Genomic DNA, 21064 nt, shown 5'->3' on the forward strand with positions numbered 1-21064 from the left:
AGTAGAAAGCATTGAAGCAACACAAAGGAAGATAAAGTTTCAGCGGTTTCTTTCAACTTGTAACATGTATATCTCATGGATATTGTCAATGTAAAGTAATATAACAAGTGCAATATGCAAGTATGTAGAAATCAATGCACAGTTCACACAAGTGTTTGCTTCTTGAGGTGGAGAGAAATAGGTGAACTGACTCAACATAAAAGTAAAAGAAAGGTCCTTAAAAGAGGAAAGCATCGGTTGCTATATTTGTGCTAGAGCTTTTATTTTGAAAACAAGAAACAATTTTGTCAACGGTAGTAATAAAGCATATGAGTTATGTAAGTTATATCTTATAAGAGATAAAGTGCATAAGTACATATTCAATACCACAATAGTTTTTAAGCTATTTGTCCCATGAGCTATATATTGTAAAGGTAAAGAATGGAAATTTTAAAGGTAGCACTCAAGCAATTTACTTTGGAATGGCGGAAAAATACCATGTGGTAGGTTGGTATGGTGGACACAAATGGCATAGTGGTTGGCTCAAGGATTTTGGATGCATGAGAAGTATTCCCTCTCGATACAAGGTTTAGGCTAGCAAGGTTATTTGAAACAAATACAAGGATGAACCGGTACAGCAAAACTCACATAAAAGACATATTGTAAACATTATAAGACTCTATACCGTCTTCCTTCTTGTTCAAACTCAATACTAGAAATTATCTAGACCTTAGAGAAACCAAACATGCAAATCAGATTTTAGCATGCTCTATGTATTTCTTCATTAATGGGGTGCAAAGTATATGATGCAAGAGCTTAAACATGAGCACAACAATTGCCAAGTATCACATTATTCAAGATATTATACCAATTACCACATATATCATTTTCCAATTCCAACCATATAACAATTTAACGAAGAAGAAACTTTCGCCATGAATACTATGAGTAAAGCCTAAGGACATATTTGTCCATATGCAACAGCGGAGCGTGTCTCTCTCCCATACAATGAATGCTAGGATCCATTTTATTCAAACAAAACAAAAACGAAAACAAACAGACGCTCCAAGCAAAGTACATAAGATGTGACGGAATAAAAATATAGTTTCGGGGGAGGAACCTGATAATGTTGTCGATGAAGAAGGGGATGCCTTGGGCATCCCCAAGCTTAGACGCTTGAGTATTCTTGATATATGCAGGGGTGAACCATCGGGGCATCCCCAAGCTTAGAGCTTTCACTCTCCTTGATCATGTTGTATCATCCTCCTCTCTTGATCCTTGAAAACTTCCTCCACACCAAACTCAAAGCAACTCATTAGAGGGTTAGTGCACAATTAAAATTCACATATTCAGAGGTGACACAATCATTCTTTATACTTCTGGACATTGCACAAAGCTACTGAAAGTCAATGGAACAAAGAAATCCATCAAGCATGACAAAACAGGCAATGCAAAATAAAAGGCAGAATCTGTCAAAACAGAACAGTTCGTAAAGACGAATTTCTAACAGGCACCAGACTTGCTCAGATGAAAAAACTTAAAACTAATGAAAGTTGCGTACATATCTGAGGATCACTCACGTAAATTGGCATAATATTCTGAGTTTCCTACAGAGAATTAGACCCAGATTCGTGACAGCAAAGAAAACTGTTTCTGCGCAGTAATCCAAATCTAGTATCATACTTCTATTAGAGACTTTACTTGGCACAACAATGCAATAAAACTAAGATAAGGAGAGGTTGCTACAGTAGTAAACAACTTCCAAGACTCAAATATAAAACAAAATTACTGTAGTAAAAACATGGGTTGTCTCCCATAAGCGCTTTTCTTTAACGCCTTTCAGCTAGGCGCAGAAAGTGTGTATCAAGTACTATCGAGAGATGAAGCATCAACATCATAATTTGTTATAATAATAGAATCAAAAGGTAACTTCATTCTCTTTCTAGGGAAGTGTTCCATACCTTTCTTGAGAGGAAATTGGTATTTAATATTACCTTCCTTCATATCAATGGTAGCACCAACAGTTCGAAGAAAAGGTCTTCCCAATATAATGGGACAAGATGCATTGCATTCAATATCCAAGACAACAAAATCAACGGGGACAAGGTTATTGTTAACGGTAATGCGAACATTATCAACTCTCCCCAAAGGTTTCTTTATAGCATTATCAACAAGATTAATATCCAAATAACAATTTTTCAATGGTGGCAAGTCAAGCATATCATAAATTTTCTTAGGCATAACAGAAATACTTGCACCAAGATCACATAAAGCATTACAATCAAAATCATTGACCTTCATCTTAATGATGGGCTCCCAACCATCCTCTAGCTTCCTAGGAATAGAAGTTTCGCGTTCTAGTTTCTCTTCTCTAGCTTTTATGAGAGCATTTGTAATATGTTTCGTGAAAGCCAAATTTATAGCACTAGCATTAGGACTCTTAGCAAGTTTTTGTAAGAACTTTATAACTTCAGAGATATGACAATCATCAAAATCCAAACCATTATGATCTAAAGCAATGGGATCATTGTCCCCAATGTTGGAAAAAATTTCAGCAGTTTTAGCAGTTTCAGGCAGTTTTGCTCGCTTTGCATTAGGAGTAGAAACATTGCTAACACCAATTATTTTACCATTGATAGTAGGAGGTGCAGCAACATGTGGAGCATTAGCATTACTAGTGGTGGTAATAGTCCAAACTTTAGCTACATTATTCTCTTTAGCTAGTTTTTCATTTTCTTCTCTTTCCCACCTAGCATGCAGTTCATCCATTAATCTTATATTCTCATTAATTCTAACTTGGATGGCATTTGCTGTAGTAAAAATTTTATTTTCATTATCCCTATTAGGCATAACTTTCAATTTCAAAAGATCAACATCAGCAGCAAGACTATCAACTTTAGAAGCAAGTATATCAATTTTCCCAAGCTTTTCTTCAACAGATTTGTTAAAAGCAGTTTGTGTACTAATAAATTCTTTAAGCATGGCTTCAAGACCAGAGGGTGTATTCCTATTATTGTTGTAAGAATTCCCATAAGAATTACCATTGCCGTTGCCATTATTATAAGGATATGGCCTATAGTTGTTACTAGAATTGTTCCGGTAAGCATTGTTGTTGAAATTATTATTTTTAATGTAGTTTACATCAACATGTTCTTCTTGTGCAACCAACGAAGCTAACGGAACATTATTAGGATCAATATTTGTCCTATCATTCACAAGCATAGACATAATAGCATCAATCTTATCACTCAAGGAGGAGGTTTCTTCGACAGAATTTACCTTCTTACCTTGTGGAGCTCTTTCCGTGTGCCATTCAGAGTAATTAATCATCATATTATCAAGAAGCTTTGTTGCTTCACCAAGAGTGATGGACATAAAGGTACCTCCAGCAGCTGAATCCAATAAGTTCCGCGAAGAAAAATTCAGTCCTGCATAAAAGGTTTGGATGATCATCCAAGTAGCCAGTCCATGGGTTGGGCAATTTTTAACCAAAGATTTCATTCTTTCCCATGCTTGTGCAACATGCTCAGTATCCAATTGTTTAAAATTCATTATGCTACTCCTCAAAGATATAATTTTAGCAGGGGGATAATATCTACCAATAAAAGCATCCTTGCATTTAGTCCATGAATCAATACTATTCTTAGGCAGAGATAGCAACCAATCTTTAGCTCTTCCACTTAATGAGAAAGGGAACAATTTTAATTTTATTATGTCACCATCTACATCTTTATACATTTGCATTTCACAAAGTTCAACAAAATTATTGAGATGGGCAGCAGCATCATCAGAACTAACACCAGAAAATTGCTCTCGCATAACAAGATTCAGTAAAGCAGGTTTAATTTCAAAGAATTCCGCTGTAGTAGCGGGTGGAGCAATAGGTGTGCATAAGAAATCATTATTATTTGTAGTTGTGAAGTCACACAACTTAGTATTTTCAGGAGTATTCATTTTAGCAACAGTAAATAAAGTAAACTAGATAAAGTAAATGCAAGTAACTAATTTTTTTGTGTTTTTGATATAGAGTGCAAGACAGTAAATAAAGAAAAACTAGCAACTAATTTTTTTGTATTTTGTTTTAGTGCAGCAAACAAAGTAGTAAATAAAATAAAGCAAGACAAAAACAAAGTAAAGAGATTGCGATGTGAAGACTCCCCTTGCAGCGTGTCTTGATCTCCCGACAGAACGGCGCCAGAAAAAGAGCTTGATGGCGTGTAACACACACGTTCGTTGGGAACCCCAAGAGGAAGGTATGTTGCACACAGTAGCAAGTTTTCCCTCAGTAAGAAACCAAGGTTATCGAACCAGTAGGAGCCAAGAAGCACGTTGAAGGTTGATGGCGGCGAGATGTAGTGCGGCGCAACACCAGGGATTCCGGCGCCAACGTGGAACCTGCACAACACAACCAAAGTACTTTGCCCCAAAGAAACAGTGAGGTTGTCAATCTCACCGGCTTGCTGTAACAAAGGATTAGATGTATAGTGTGGATGATGATTGTTTGCAGAGAACAGTAGAAACAGTATTGCAGTAGATTGTATTCGATGTAAAAGAATGGACCGGGGTCCACAGTTCACTAGAGGTGTCTCTCCCATAAGAAATATCATATTGGGTAAACAAATTACAGTTGGGCAATTGACAAATAGAGAGGGCATGACAATGCACATACATGACATGATGAGTATTGTGAGATTTAATTGGGCATTACGACAAAGTACATAGACCGCTATCCAGCATGCATCTATGCCTAAAAAGTCCACTTTCAGGTTATCATCCGAACCCCTTCCGGTATTAAGTTGCAAGCAACAGACAATTGCATTAAGTATGGTGCGTAATGTAATCAATAACTACATCCTCGGACATAGCATCAATGTTTTATCCCTAGTGGCAACAGCATATCCACAACCTTAGAACTTTCTGTCACTGTCCCAGATTTAATGGAGGCATGAACCCACTATCGAGCATAAATACTCCCTCTTGGAGTTACTAGCAAAAACTTGGCCAGAGCCTCTACTAACAACGGAGAGCATGCAAGATCATAAACAACACATAGGTAATAGATTGATAATCAACATAACATAGTATTCTCTATTCATCGGATCCCAACAAACACACATGTAGCATTACAGATAGATGATCTTGATCATGATAGGCAGCTCACAAGATCAGACAATGATAGCACAATGGGGAGAAGACAACCATCTAGCTACTGCTATGGACCCATAGTCCAGGGGTGAACTACTCACACATCAATCCGGAGGCGACCATGGCGGTGTAGAGTCCTCCGGGAGATGATTCCCCTCTCCGGCAGGGTGCCGGAGGTGATCTCCAGAATCCCCCGAGATGGGATTGGCGGCGGCGGCATCTCAGTATGTTTTCTCGTATCATCGCTCTCGGTACTGGGGGTTTCGCGACGAAGGCTATTTGTAGGCGGAAGGGCAACGCGGGGGGCCACACGAGAGCCCCACACACCAGGGCCGCGCAGCCAAGACCTGCGCCGCGCCGCCCTGTTGTGGCGGCGCCTCGTGGCCCCACTTCGTTGACTCTTCGGTCTTCTGGAAGCTTCGTCCAAAAATAGGACCCTGGGCGTTGATTTCGTCCAATTCCGAGAATATTTCCTTACTAGGATTTCTGAAACCAAAAACAGCAGAAAACAGCAACTGGCTCTTCGGCATCTTGTTAATAGGTTAGTGCCGGAAAATGCATAATAATGACATATAATGTGTATAAAACATGTGAGTATCATCATAAAAGTAGCATGGAACATAATAAATTATGGATACGTTTGAGACGTATCAGCGTGCGAACCACACGCTTTCACTAAACGTCCCGCGGGGTACAGTACAGAATATAAACACCCGAAGGCAACAGGAAGTAAACACCCGAAGGCAACAATAAGTAAAGCATGGCATACATGGCATAGGCAAATAAAACCAAGGTTGTGGCCCCCTTTTCAACTGACTTGAGAAAAGGTAAAGGGTGAGGGGGTCCCGATAATCGTCCCCACGCATGGGTAGAGCGCTCAATCTCGGAACAGATAACAAGAACTCGGGTCCTAGGGGACATTAGCGAGTCAAAGTTCCGATGCTTTCGCAAAGGGGCTCACAGATGCCTCTGCTTACAATTTTCGTTGTTAACAATAAGTAAAGCATGTGTATCTCCAATAACTGATATAGCATGTGATAACCTCCCAACTGAAAGTGCATGGAACCCCCATGTGTGGTTTTGGTAATTAATGACAATCCCTATGGACTAATGTTTGCATTGAGTTATATTTGTAGGAGTTTTCCATAGGCAATTCTTGAACCATATGTTGGCTTCAAGGTTGCAATAAGAAGAAATTGATGAAGGATATCAAGTGTCAAGTATGTCTTGAAGATTAAGATGAAGATGAAGTGTGCCCTCAAGTTACTTCAAGACATCAATATGATGAAGAATGAAGAATTAAAGTGCAAGTTCAAGATGAGCCAACTCGAAGAGATCATAAGCTTGAAGCTTGCCATGGAGAAATGAAGTGCTAGTTCAAGATGAGCCATCTCGAAGAGATCCTTTGATTGACTTTTGTCATCCATATGGTGATCATGGATATGTGAAGTTGCACCGAAGAATAAGCTCTCCCATGGTGGTTTATGGGGGAGCAATCTACAAGACTTCGTCAAGCAAGCACAAGCAAGAAAGGCGTTCCATCTTGTTGCGGTCAAGATCGTCATCATCGAGCTCAAGTGGAATGCGCAAGGTTAAGGTTTGCTCTTGATAGGGTTTCTTTCTCACCGGTCTCATGGTGTAGTTGGAGACCGGTTTATAGTTTAGTTGCCGTACTATCAAGAGGGCTCTCGAGTGAGTAACTCGATCGTATCGTTCGGAGAGAGCTCAAACCTTTGCATCCTTGCATCATCTTTCTTGGTTGTTATTTGGACCTTATTGATACATCTCAAACGTATCTATAATTTCTTATGTTCCATGCTACTTTTATGATGATACTCACATGTTTTATACACATTATATGTCATTATTATGCATTTTCCGGCACTAACCTATTAACGAGATGCCGAAGAGCCAGTTGCTGTTTTCTGCTGTTTTTGGTTTCAGAAATCCTAGTTAGGAAATATTCTCGGAATTGGACGAAATCAACGCCCAGGGTCCTATTTCTGGACGAAGCTTCCAGAACACCTGAGGGAAAAGGAAGTGGGGCCACGAGGTGGCCACACCACCAGGCGGTGCGGCCTGGGCCCTGGCCGCGCCAGCCTATGGTGTGGGCCCCTCGGGCACCCCCTTGACCTATCTCCTCCGCCTACTTAAAGCCTTCGTCGAGAAACCCCCAGTACCGAGATCCACGATATGAGAAAACATACTGAGACGCCGCCGCCGCCAATCCCATCTCGGGGGATTCTGGAGATCACCTCCGGCACCCTGCCGGAGAGGGGAATCATCTCCCGGAGGACTCTACACCGCCATGGTCGCCTCCGGATTGATGTGTGAGTAGTTCACCCCTGGACTATGGGTCCATAGCTGTAGCTAGATGGTCGTCTTCTCCCCATTGTGCTTCATTGTCTGATCTTGTGAGCTGCCTATCATGATCAAGATCATCTATCTGTAATGCTACATGTGTGTTTGTTGGGATCCGATGAATAGAGAATACTATGTTATGTTGATTATCAATCTATTACCTATGTGTTGTTTATGATCTTGCATGCTCTCCGTTGCTAGTAGAGGCTCTGGCCAAGTCATTGCTTGTAACTCCAAGAGGGAGTATTTATGCTCGATAGTGGGTTCATGTCTCCGTGAATCTGGGGGAGTGACAGCAACCTCTAAGATTATGGATGTGCTGTTGCCACTAGGGATAAAACATTGATGCTATGTTCAAGGATATAGTTATTGATTACATTACGCACCATACTTAATGCAATTGTCTGTTGTTTACAACTTAATACCGGAAGGGGTTCGGATGATAACCTGAAAGTGGACTTTTTAGGCATAGATGCATGCTGGATAGCGGTCTATGTACTTTGTCGTAATGCCCAATTAAATCTCACAATACTCATCATGTCATGTATGTGCATTGTCATGCCCTCTCTATTTGTCAATTGCCCAACTGTAATTTGTTTACCCAATATGCTATTTCTTATGGGAGAGACACCTCTAGTGAACTGTGGACCCCGGTCCATTCTTTTACATCGAATACAATCTACTGCAATACTGTTTCTACTGTTCTCTGCAAACAATCATCATCCACACTATACATCTAATCCTTTGTTACAGCAAACCGGTGAGATTGACAACCTCACTGTTTCGTTGGGGCAAAGTACTTTGGTTGTGTTGTGCAGGTTCCACGTTGGCGCCGGAATCTCTGGTGTTGCGCCGCACTACATCTCGCCGCCATCAACCTTCAACGTGCTTCTTGGCTCCTACTGGTTCGATAACCTTGGTTTCTTTCTGAGGGAAAACTTGCTACTATGTGCAACATACCTTCCTCTTGGGGTTCCCAACGAACGTGTGTGTTACACGCCATCAAGCATATTTTCTGGCGCCGTTGCCGGGGAGATCAAGACACGCTGCAAGGGGAGTCTTCACATCGCAATCTCTTTACTTTGTTTTTGTCTTGCTTTATTTTATTTACTACTTTGTTTGCTGCACTAAAACAAAATACAAAAAAAATTAGTTGCTAGTTTTTACTTTATTTACTGTCTTGTTTGCTATATCAAAAACACAAAAAAAATTTAGTTACTTGCAATTACTTTACTTATTTCATTATGTTTCCTTTTAATTTTACCGTTAAAGACATGCCGGTAGGGCGCGGGTCTATAATTGGGAGAAATAATATAGAAGAATTTTTCACTCATGTTAGTATGGCTGATGATTTTGAAGATAGACACTTGGTAGACCTTGCTCCAACTTATGAAATTGCCGCTGCTGTTTTAGTTCGTATGATGGAAACTAAATTTGTTAATCTCAATCCTATAATCCAACACATGTTTCTTACACTCGGTGATATGGAAGAAGGGGAAAAGAAAGATTTTGTTTTAGAAACCCTTCTTAGAGAATTTGGTGGTATAGCAAGAGAGACTAGAAAGGTCTTTGCTAAATATAATATGCTTGGTTCTTGCACCAATTTTGTTAGTCTCCTCGAAAAGATGGACTTGGAGAGAATAAGGTACACTAATAATATTGATGATGGTGGGGAGATCAAAGCACCAATACCATGTAAACTCTTAGCTATGAATGATGCACTAGAAAATAACTATGCTTGGCTTGTTCCCGAAAATTTGTTTGATGAGAGTAGCAAGCCCAAGACTAATGAAAAGGGGGACGCGAAAACTTATGTGTCCAATATATTATGCATGGTTGAGAAAACTCCGCATCCCGCTGTAGGTGCTCCACCGTTTGATAATACCTGATACACACTTTCTGCGCCTAGCTGAAAGGCGTTAAAGAAAAGCGCTTATGGGAGACAACCCATGTTTTTACTACAGTAATTTTATTTTATATTTGAGTCTTGGAAGTTGTTTACTACTGTAGCAACCTCTTATTATCTTAGTTTTATTGCATTGTTGTGCCAAGTAAAGTCTCTAATAAAAGTATGATACTAGATTTGGATTACTGCGCAGAAACAGTTTTCTTTGCTGTCACGAATCTGGGGCTAATTCTCTGTAGGTAACTCAGAAAATTATGCCAATTTACGTGAGTGATCCTCAGATATGTACGCAACTTTCATTAGTTTTAAGTTTTTTCATTTGAGCAAGTCTGGTGCCTGTTAGAATTCGTCTTTACGAACTGTTATGTTTTGACAGATTCTGTCTTTTATTTTGCATTGCCTGTTTTGTCATGCTTGATGGATTTCTTTATTCCATTGAATTTCAGTAGCTTTGTGCAATGTCCAGAAGTATAAAGAATGATTGTGTCACCTCTGAATATGTGAATTTTAATTATGCACTAACCCTCTAATGAGTTGCTTTAAGTTTGGTGTGGAGGAAGTTTTCAAGGATCAAGAGAGGAGGATGATATACACCATGATCAAGGAGAGTGAAAGCTCTAAGCTTGTGGATGCCCCGGCGGTTCACCCCATCATATATCAAGAAGACTCAAGCGTCTAAGCTTGGGGATGCCCAAGGCATCCCCTTCTTCATCGACAACATTATCAGGTTCCTCCCCTGAAACTATATTTTTATTCCATCATATCTTATGTACTTTGCTTGGAGCGTCTGTTTGTTTTTGTTTTTGTTTTGTTTGAATAAAATGGATCCCACAATTCATTGTATGGGAGAGAGACACGCTCCGCTGTAGCATATGGACAAATATGTCCTTAGCTTTACTCATAGTATTCATGGTGAAGTTTCTTCTTCGTTAAATTGTTATATGGCTGGAATTGGAAAAAGATATATGTGGTAATTGGTATAACACCTTGAATAATGTGATACTTGGAAATTGTTGTGCTCATGTTTAAGCTCTTGTATCATATACTTTGCACCTATTAATGAAGAAATACATGGAGCATGCTAAAATCTGATTTGCATGTTTGGTTTCTCTAAGGTCTAGATAATTTCTAGTATTGAGTTTGAACAACAAGGAAGACGGTATAGAGTCTTATAATGTTTACAATATGTCTTTTATGTGATTTTTGCTGTACCGGTTCATCCTTGTGTTTGTTTCAAATAACCTTGCTAGCCTAAACCTTGTATCGAGAGGGAATACTTCTCATGCATCCAAAATCCTTGAGCCAACCACTATGCCATTTGTGTCCACCATACCTACCTACCACATGGTATTTCTCCGCCATTCCAAAGTATATTGCTTGAGTGCTACCTTTAAAATTTCCATTCTTCACCTTTACAATATATAGCTCATGGGACAAATAGCTTAAAAACTATTGTGGTATTGAATATGTACTTATGCACTTTATCTCTTATTAAGTTGCTTGTTGTGCGATAACCATGTTTCTGGGGACGCCATCAATTACTCTTTTGTTGAATATCATGTGAGTTGCTATGCATGTCCGTCTTATCTGAAGTAAGAGAGATCTACCACCTTATGGTTAAGCATGCATATTGTTAGAGAAGAACATTGGGCCGCTAACTAAAGCCATGAATCATGGTGGAAGTTTCAGTTTTGGACATATATCCTCAATCTCATATGAGAACATTAATTGTTGCTACATGCTTATGCATTAAAGAGGAGTCCATTATCTGTTGTCTATGTTGTCCCGGTATGGATGTCTAAGTTGAGAATAACCAAGAGCGAGAAATCCAATGCGAGCTTTCTCCTTAGACCTTTGTACAGGCGGCATAGAGGTACCCCATTGTGACACTTGGTTAAAACATGTGTATTGCGATGATCCCGGTAGTCCAAGCTAATTAGGACAAGGTGCGGGCACTATTAGTATACTATGCATGAGGCTTGCAACTTGTAGGAGATAACTTACATAACTCATATGCTTTATTACTACCGTTGACAAAATTGTTTCTTGTTTTCAAAATAAAAGCTCTAGCACAAATATAGCAATCGATGCTTTCCTCTTTGAAGGACCATTCTTTTACTTTTATGTTGAGTCAGTTCACCTATTTCTCTCCACCTTAAGAAGCAAACACTTGTGTGAACTGTGCATTGATTCCTACATACTTGCATATTGCACTTATTATATTACTCTATGTTGACAATATCCATGAGATATACATGTTACAAGTTGAAAGCAACCGCTGAAACTTTTATCTTCCTTTGTGTTGCTTCAATACTTCCTACTTTGAATTATTGCTTTATGAGTTAACTCTTATGCAAGACTTATTGATGCTTGTCTTTAAGTACTATTCATGAAAAGTCTTTGCTTTATGATTCAGTTGTTTACTCATGTCATTACCATTGTTTTGATCGCTGCATTCATTACATGTGCTTACAATAGTATGATCAAGATTATGTTGGTAGCATTGTCACTTAAGAAATTATCTTTTTTATCGTTTACCTACTCGGGACGAGTAGGAACTAAGCTTGGGGATGCTTGATACGTCTCAAACGTATCTATAATTTCTTATGTTCCATGCTACTTTTATGATGATACTCACATGTTTTATACACATTATATGTCATTATTATGCATTTTCCGGCACTAACCTATTAACGAGATGCCGAAGAGCCGATTCTTTGTTTTCTGCTGTTTTTGGTTTCAGAAATCCTAGTAAGGAAATATTCTCGGAATTGGACGAAATCAACGCCCAGGGTCCTATTTTTGGACGAAGCTTCCAGAACACCTGAGAGGAAAGGAAGTGGGGCCACGAGGTGGCCACACCACCAGGCGGCGCGGCCTGGGCCCTGGCCGCGCCAGCCTATGGTGTGGGCCCCTCGGGCACCCCCTTGACCTATCTCCTCCGCCTACTTAAAGCCTTCGTCGAGAAACCCCCAGTACCGAGAGCCACGATACGAGAAAACATACTGAGACGCCGCCGCCGCCAATCCCATCTCGGGGGATTCTGGAGATCACCTCCGGCACCCTACCGGAGAGGGGAATCATCTCCCGGAGGACTCTACACCGCCATGGTCGCCTCCGGATTGATGTGTGAGTAGTTCACCCCTGGACTATGGGTCCATAGCTGTAGCTAGATGGTCGTCTTCTCCCCATTGTGCTTCATTGTCTGATCTTGTGAGCTGCCTATCATGATCAAGATCATCTATCTGTAATGCTACATGTGTGTTTGTTGGGATCCGATGAATAGAGAATACTATGTTATGTTGATTATCAATCTATTACCTATGTGTTGTTTATGATCTTGCATGCTCTCCGTTGCTAGTAGAGGCTCTGGCCAAGTCATTGCTTGTAACTCCAAGAGGGAGTATTTATGCTCGATAGTGGGTTCATGTCTCCGTGAATCTGGGGGAGTGACAGCAACCTCTAAGATTATGGATGTGCTGTTGCCACTAGGGATAAAACATTGATGCTATGTTCAAGGATATAGTTATTGATTACATTACGCACCATACTTAATGCAATTGTCTGTTGTTTACAACTTAATACCGGAAGGGGTTCGGATGATAACCTGAAAGTGGACTTTTTAGGCATAGATGCATGCTGGATAGAGGTCTATGTACTTTGTCGTAATGCCCAATTAAATCTCACAATACTCATCATGTCATGTATGTGCATTGTCATGCCCTCTCTATTTGTCAATTGCCCAACTGTAATTTGTTTACCCAATATGCTATTTCTTATGGGAGAGACACCTCTAGTGAACTGTGGACCCCGGTCCATTCTTTTACATCGAATACAATCTACTGCAATACTGTTTCTACTGTTCTCTGCAAACAATCGTCATCCACTCGATACATCTAATCGTTTGTTACTGACAAGCCGGTGAGATTGACAACCTCACTGTTTCGTTGGGGCAAAGTACTTTGGTTGTGTTGTGCAGGTTCCACGTTGGCGCCGGAATCTCTGGTGTTGCGCCGCACTACATCTCGCCGCCATCAACCTTCAACGTGCTTCTTGGCTCCTACTGGTTCGATAACCTTGGTTTCTTTCTGAGGGAAAACTTGCTACTGTGTGCAACATACCTTCCTCTTGGGGTTCCCAACGAACGTGTGTGTTACACGCCATCACTTATCCATATGATGTTTTAGAGCTTGTGCTTATTCTCATGACAAGCTCTAGTTCATCGAAAACGGATTTCGCATAGATCACTTGTTGCGTTTTCGAGTTTGGTGATTTTCTCGATTTCTCATGTTGAGTTATTGCACCTCTAAAAATAATAGAAAATCAACCCCCCACTGATTTCCATATTTCCAACAAAGTTGGTTTCATCTCGTTTGGATTCTCCAATCTCAAGATATTTGCATTTCCATATTTGGGTTTAAAAGTAAAAAAAAGAAGGAAAAGGAGAGGAGGGGCAGCCGCCGGAGGCACGGGCGGTACCACCGGCCTCACCATGGCCGGAGCCTCCGGGCTCGGTACCGCCCGCGGTACCGCTAAGGCGCCAAGCCTCGCAGAGATGTTCCAGGGCTATGGGGAGGTTCGGCGGTACCCCGGCCGGTACCATGGCCGGAGGCTCCGGCCTCCCCCTCCCGGCCCACGCCTCCTCTCACCCCTTGGCCACGTGGCCCGCTCCTACTCGCCGCGCCAGATCGACCATGGCCGGTAGTACCGGCCCAACCTGGCCGGTACTACCGGCCCCTACTCCCACGCGCGCACCAGCCTCCAACGGGCAGAAATTTGGGGCCTCCTTTTTATGCCCCCTCTCTCTCTTGGTTTTCCTACCTAAGCTTCTTCTTCCTCCTCTCTCTCTCAAGCCTCTCTCCTCCATTGTTGTTGAATTTTTGAAGCTTGAGATCTTTCTCTCCTTCCCATGATTCTTGCATCTATTTGAGAGAAAGATTGAGAGGATCTAGATCCACACTTTGACCAAACCAAATCATCTCTTTGTCAGTGAATCTTTGGGATCTAGATCTTGGAGAATTTTGTGTTCTCCTCTTTGTTCTTCCTCTCTTATTCCCCCAATAGCTTTTGTAGCTTTGTTGGAATTTGAGAGAGAAAGACTTGAGCATCTTTGTGGTGTTCTTGCCATTGCATTTGGTGCATAGGTTTGAGTTCTCCACGATGATTCGTGGTGGTGAAAGCAAGAAGGTTGTTACTCTTGGGTTCTTGGAACCCTAGACGGATTCTAGGCCATTGTGGCGATTTGTTGGGAGCCTCCAATTAAGTTGTGGATGTGTGCCCCAATCTTTGTGTAAGGCCCGGTTTCCGCCTCGAAGGAAATCCCTTAGTGGAACCGTGACATAGGCCTTTGTGGCGAGGGTCACCAGAGATTCAGGTGAGGCGCCTTCGTGGCGTTCGATGTGTGGTGTGAGTACCGCATCTTGGGGTGAGGCCTTTGTGGCGTTGGTGTGCATCGAGCAACCGCACCTCAAGGTGAGCCTCTTGTGGCGTTCGGGAGCACTAAGCAACCGCACCTCTCCACCGGAGATTAGCACTCGCAAGAGTGTGAACTCCGGGATAAATCATCGTCTCCCGCGTGCCTCGGTTATCTCTATACCCGAGCTCTTTACTTATGCACTTTACCTTGTGATAGCCATCGTGCTTGAAGTTATATATATCTTGCTATCACATACTTGCTTGTATTGCTTAGCATAAGTTGTTGGTGCACATAGGTGAACCATTGCTTAGAATAAGTTGTTGGTGCACATAGGTGAACAATAGTATATAGGCTTTGGGCTTGACAAAGTAAACGCTAGTTTTATTCCGCATTTGTTAAGCCCATCTCGTAAAAGTTTTAAATCGCCTATTCACCCCCCCCCCCTCTAGGCGACATCCGTGTCCTTTCACCAACAACCCAACATATCCCGATAACAGATCGAGATAAACAGCAAAGCCTAAACACGCCTACGACTCGCAAGGCTAAAACATCAAGCAACGGCTATGGTTAAGGAATGGTGCATATAGAATATTTATGGTAAACAAGTGGAATAGGACACGTGACTCGATAAAGAACCGCAACATAAGGATAGCAGTGCGAGGGAGAGAGTAAAATAGGTGAAGAGAGAGGGCTCGCCTGTGAAAAGCTGCAGAAGAACTTGTCGAAGCACTCGTCGTATCTCACATCAACACTTAGTGATCCTATCCGTGAAGAAGCAAATGCTGGACAAACAACGGATGCAAGTCTTACTACTACGGAAGAAGAATCGGCATGCTCATGATATGGTATGCATGCATGACATGGCAAAGATGATGCGATGCACTTTATCCAAATTAAGCGGAATCGGAACCCGGACAAACAATTATTAGGTTCAAGTTATTTTTCTACCCCGCAAATTAAATGTTGTTAAGCATGGCAAGACATGGCATGGGTGACCTATGGCAAAATTAAATGGAACCGGGATAAGAGATAAGTAGGCCCGCACAATTCCATATTTAATTAGGTGATTTGCTATTTACCCGCATCGATGAGATATGCGATGCAACACATGTTGATATGATGAATGCAACAAGTTATATATGGCACATTTATAAAATAGGATTGGCTTATGGTAGGGGTCTCACGGTATCGGAACCAAGGTGGCCGCCGGGCTTGGAGAGGAAGGAGATGATGCCGGGGTCTCGGACAACGGAGAGGAAGAAGACGTCTTCGCTTCAGGATCAACCATCTTCGGATTCGGGAAGGAGCACTCGGGGTTCTGTCTTTGGTTATCCGTGGCGAACTCAAATTGCCACAGGTGGTCTTCCGAAGAACTGGATGGACTTGTCGATGTTGTCAACGTGAAGAGCATGATGAAGGCCTTGGTTTTTTTTTGTAGCAGGTACAACACACCACCCGGCATCACCAACACAAGTCCACCAACTTCAACAGAGCAGCACCAACACGTCCAGGCAACCATAGCGAGCAGCGGCACCACAGACGCGTACAACCAATGGATGAGGCGATCGTGGCGGCGCCAGCAGGGGGTGATGATGGCGCAGGGCAACGTTGCCGTTGCCAGAGCGGAAGAGGGAGGCCAGAGTGGGCGCTAGGGCGCGCGGCGACGCCTGCGAGGGCGAGAGGAGTGCGGGCGCTGGGGGGGCCCGCTCGATGAGGAGCGTCGGGGGCGGCGTGCTCAACTGCGCTAGGGCACAAGACGAGGTGGCGGCGCGACAGTAGGGAGGTGGCGGCATCAGTGAGAAGGGGAGGAGGCACACGGCGGGGCGCCGGCTCGCGTCGGGGTCAAGGGAGCGAGGCGGGGCGTGGCGTCGCAGGGCTCGCGCGCAGGCAACCGTAGCGAGGTGGCGGCGGCCAGAGAGGAGGGGGCGCGGCCAGGCGACGGGGGAAGCGGCGGCCGGAGCTCGTGGAGAAGGAGGCGGCGCGCCAGGAGGTGGCGTCGACGGGTAGAAGAGGGTGGCGGGGCCGAAGGGGAGAGATGCTCGGCGGCGTGAAGGAGACGAGCGCAGCTGGGAGCGTCGGGTCGGGCTCGCGTCTGGAGACAAACAGAGACAGATGGTGGGAGGACCCGACGGCCAAAACTGCTGGCAGCGGAGGGAGTCTTCGCAAAAATGCCAGGGAGGATCTGGCTGGCCGGTTAGGGTTTTCCAATGGAGGCCGAGGTGGGCCTGGCTGGGCCGGGATGGGCTGCGAGCTGGGCTGGAGAAGGCCTATTCGGTTGGGGAGGTTGTTTCCCCCGTTTTTTATTTTTATTTTAAAACTGTATTGTTTTTGTTTGTTTCAAAACCATTTCTAAATAGATTTTATTTGTGAAATTAAACAGAGAATGGATGGATATAATTTGAAATAGAAGAGGAGAGGAGTTTGAACAACAAAATAGGGTTTGTTAAAAATAATTTTGAGATTCAAAAATATGCATGATGACATGATGATGCGCAAAATAAAAGAACAAGCAAGAATCTATAGGGGTACTACCCGGGGCCGTTACAAACGACACCACTAACAAGGGATCGCGCCCCGAGATCCCACGTCAACCTAAGGGGGAGAGTGGTGAACTACCGGATCTTCTGGCGACGTGTCGATCTCCTCGAAACCACTAACAAGAAGTCTTGCTCCATGTATATCTGTCAACACCACTAACAAGAGTTGTTGCTCCGATGACGCTGATGACTCCGGAGAAACAAAGAAAGGCGTAACAGTCACACAGATCCACCAATTCAGGTAACAAGAGCGAATAATAAGAGTAGTCGGTATGGTCGCGACTCCATGCCGCACTCGAAGTATTACTCTGCACATGAATAGGAGAATCGTGTAACCAACTCCATGAATCAGATTGACGTCCTTGACAAGCATTGTCAACGAAGATTCGATGGGGTCAAGGCACAAAGAATTGGAGAAAATCACAGATACAAAGACGATGGCAAACGGAGAAGACAAAGGTTAGCCGACGGTGATGTTCTTCTATCGGAAGGTCTTCAGAGATCGGTCCTATTAGGTTAGAGGCATAGATCGTCCAACCCTCGTAGAAACCTAAGACTCGAAGAAACTTAGATAAGAGAGAAGACCCAAAACTCGCAAAGGTAAGATGAGAAAGAATAGAGGTAAGGAGAAAAATCAGAGCTAGTCGGATCTATCCAACGAGTTTTAGAAAATAGTTTTTGACACTCTAAACTTAACGACCATTGGCAAGGTTATCCTAAAGGCTGGACCAGTGGGGTACCGTCAACCTGGGCTCTGATACCAACTTGTGACGCCCCGGAACCGGTATCCTGAGGATTCCAGCGATCCCGCCGAAATCCGCACGATACCGATTCTGAGACGCCCTCCGACACGACGTGCGCGACGAGTCACACACGTGATGTCAGAGGAATTAACACGAGCGGTAACATTACAACAGGATTACAATAGAGCCCACAAGATACATATATTACAACAACGACTCCAACGAGTCAAGATACAAATATACAGTTCAAATATCCAAATCATACAGAAGATCGAATACGTCCGAGTACGGACAAGATACAAATTGGACTAAGAGTCCTGAAGATAACCAGTGGCGTCCATAACCCTGCCCAGGCCAAGCCGGAAGGGTAACCTTGCTAACGTCGCCATCTCGTACCTGTCAAAGTCGGGCCATCGGTTGCCGACAAAAGGGAGGAAGCAAAAGAGAAAGAGGAAAGGCGAGAGTAAGTACCAAGGAACGAACTCCGGCACGTACTTAGCGAGACTAGAAATGGCTATGCTCGCCGGACGAGTATAAATATATACCGCCTGGGCTATATGGTAGGTTTAGCGGCAGCAAAACTATAACCAATAGAGACACGCTACAACATCCGTCTAATCAGAGAAGATAAGAGAGCGCACAAGGTAACAGATAAATACTACACAAACATAACCCAGCCGATTACACATATCCCCTCCAACAATTGCGAAGAGGCAATGTAAAAGGCACTCAACGGTGGACAAGTTTTATTAGGTATCGGTTGTACTAGTGCTATATTACTATGCAAATTATTATCAGGTTATTAACAACAAGTACAAGGTGTAAGTTGTTCTATGATCAAGCTATACAATTCCAAGTCGTCCATAACCGCGGACACGGCTTATCGATAAGATGTACACCCTGCAGGGGTTGCCCAAATGTAACCATACGCATGCTCGACCCACTTACGACAGGTGGATATCTCAAAACAAGACCGTTCCCAGTTCAACAAGAAAGTCTAGGGGAGCCACCCGACTAAGCTACCCGTAACGAAGTCCGGCCGTACTCCGAAGCGGACTCAGGGTTTGCGACGGCGGCTAGGCGTGCGAACCACACGCTTTCGCTAAACGTCCCGCGGGGTACAGTACAGAATATAAACACCCGAAGGCAACAGGAAGTAAACACCCGAAGGCAACAATAAGTAAAGCATGGCATATATGGCATAGGCAAATAAAACCAAGGTTGTGGCCCCCTTTTCAACTGACTTGAGAAAAGGTAAAGGGTGAGGGGGGTCCCGATAATCGTCCCTACGCATGGGTAGAGCGCTCAATCTCGGAACAGATAACAAGAACTCGGGTCCTAAGGGACATTAGCGAGTCAAAGTTCCGATGCTTTCGCAAAGGGGCTCACAGATGCCTCTGCTTACAATTTTAGTTGTTAACAATAAGTAAAGCATGTGTATCTCCAATAACTGATATAGCATGTGATAACCTGCCAACAACCCAACATATCCCGATAACAGATCGAGATAAACAACAAAGCCTAAACACGCCTACGACTCGCAAGGCTCAAACATCAAGCAACGACTATGGTTAAGGAATGGTGCATATAGGATATTTATGGTAAACAAGTGGAATAGGACACGTGACTCGATAAAGAACCGCAGCATAAGGATAGCAGTGCGAGGGAGAGAGTAAAATAGGTGAAGAGAGAGGGCTCGCCTGTGAAAAGCTGCAGAAGAACTTGTCGAAGCACTCGTTGTATCTCACATCAACACTTAGTGATCCTATCCGTGAAGAAGCAAATGCTGGACAAACAACGGATGCAAGTCTTACTACTACGGAAGAAGAATCGGCATGCTCATGATATGGTATGCATGCATGACATGGCAAAGATGATGCGATGCACTTTATCCAAATTAAGCGGAATCGGAACCCGGACAAACAATTATTAGGTTCAAGTTATTTTTCTACCCCGCAAATTAAATGTTGTTAAGCATGGCAAGACATGGCATGGGTGACCTATGGCAAAATTAAATGGAACCGGGATAAGAGATAAGTAGGCCCGCACAATTCCATATTTAATTAGGTGATTTGCTATTTACCCGTATCGATGAGATATGCGATGCGATGCAACACATGTTGATATGATGAATGCAACAAGTTATATATGGCACATTTATAAAATAGGATTGGCTTAGGGTAGGGGTCTCACGGTATCGGAACCAAGGTGGCCACCGGGCTTGGAGAGGAAGGAGATGATGCCGGGGTCTCGGATAACGGAGAGGAAGAAGACGTCTTCGCTTCGGGATCAACCATCTTCGGATTCGGGAAGGAGAACTCGGGGTTCCGTCTTTGGTTATCCGTGGCGAACTCAAATTGCCACAGGTGGTCTTCCGAAGAACTGGATGGACTTGTCGATGTTGTCAACGTGAAGAGCATGATGAAGGCCTTGGTTTTTTTTAGCAGGTACACATCACACCACCCGACATCACCAACACAAGTCCACCAACTTCAACAGAGCAGCACCAACACGCCCAGGCAACCACAGCGAGCAGCGGCACCACGGACGCGTACAACCAATGGATGAGGCGATCGTGGCGGCGCCGGCAGGGGGCGATGATGGCGCAGGGCAACGCTGCCGTTGCCAGAGCGGAAGAGGGAGGCCAGCGTGGGCGCTAGGGCGCGCGGCGACGCCTGCGAGGGCGAGAGGAGTGCGGCCGCTGGGGGCCCCGCTCGATGAGGAGCGTCGGGGGCGGCGTGCTCAACTGTGCTCGGGCACAAGACGAGGTGGCGGCGCGGCAGCAGGGAGGTGGCGGCGTCGGTGAGAAGGGGAGGAGGCACACGGCGGGCGCCGGCTCGCGTCGGGGTCGAGGGAGCGAGGCGGGGCGTGGCGTCGCAGGGCTCGCGCGCAGGCGACCGTAGCGAGGTGGCGGCGGCCAGAGAGGAGGGGGCGCGGCCAGGCGACGGGGGAAGCGGCGGTCGGAGCTCGTGGAGAA

This window comes from Lolium perenne, chromosome 3, assembly GCF_019359855.2.
Source record: "Lolium perenne isolate Kyuss_39 chromosome 3, Kyuss_2.0, whole genome shotgun sequence".
Lineage (NCBI taxonomy): Eukaryota > Viridiplantae > Streptophyta > Magnoliopsida > Poales > Poaceae > Lolium > Lolium perenne.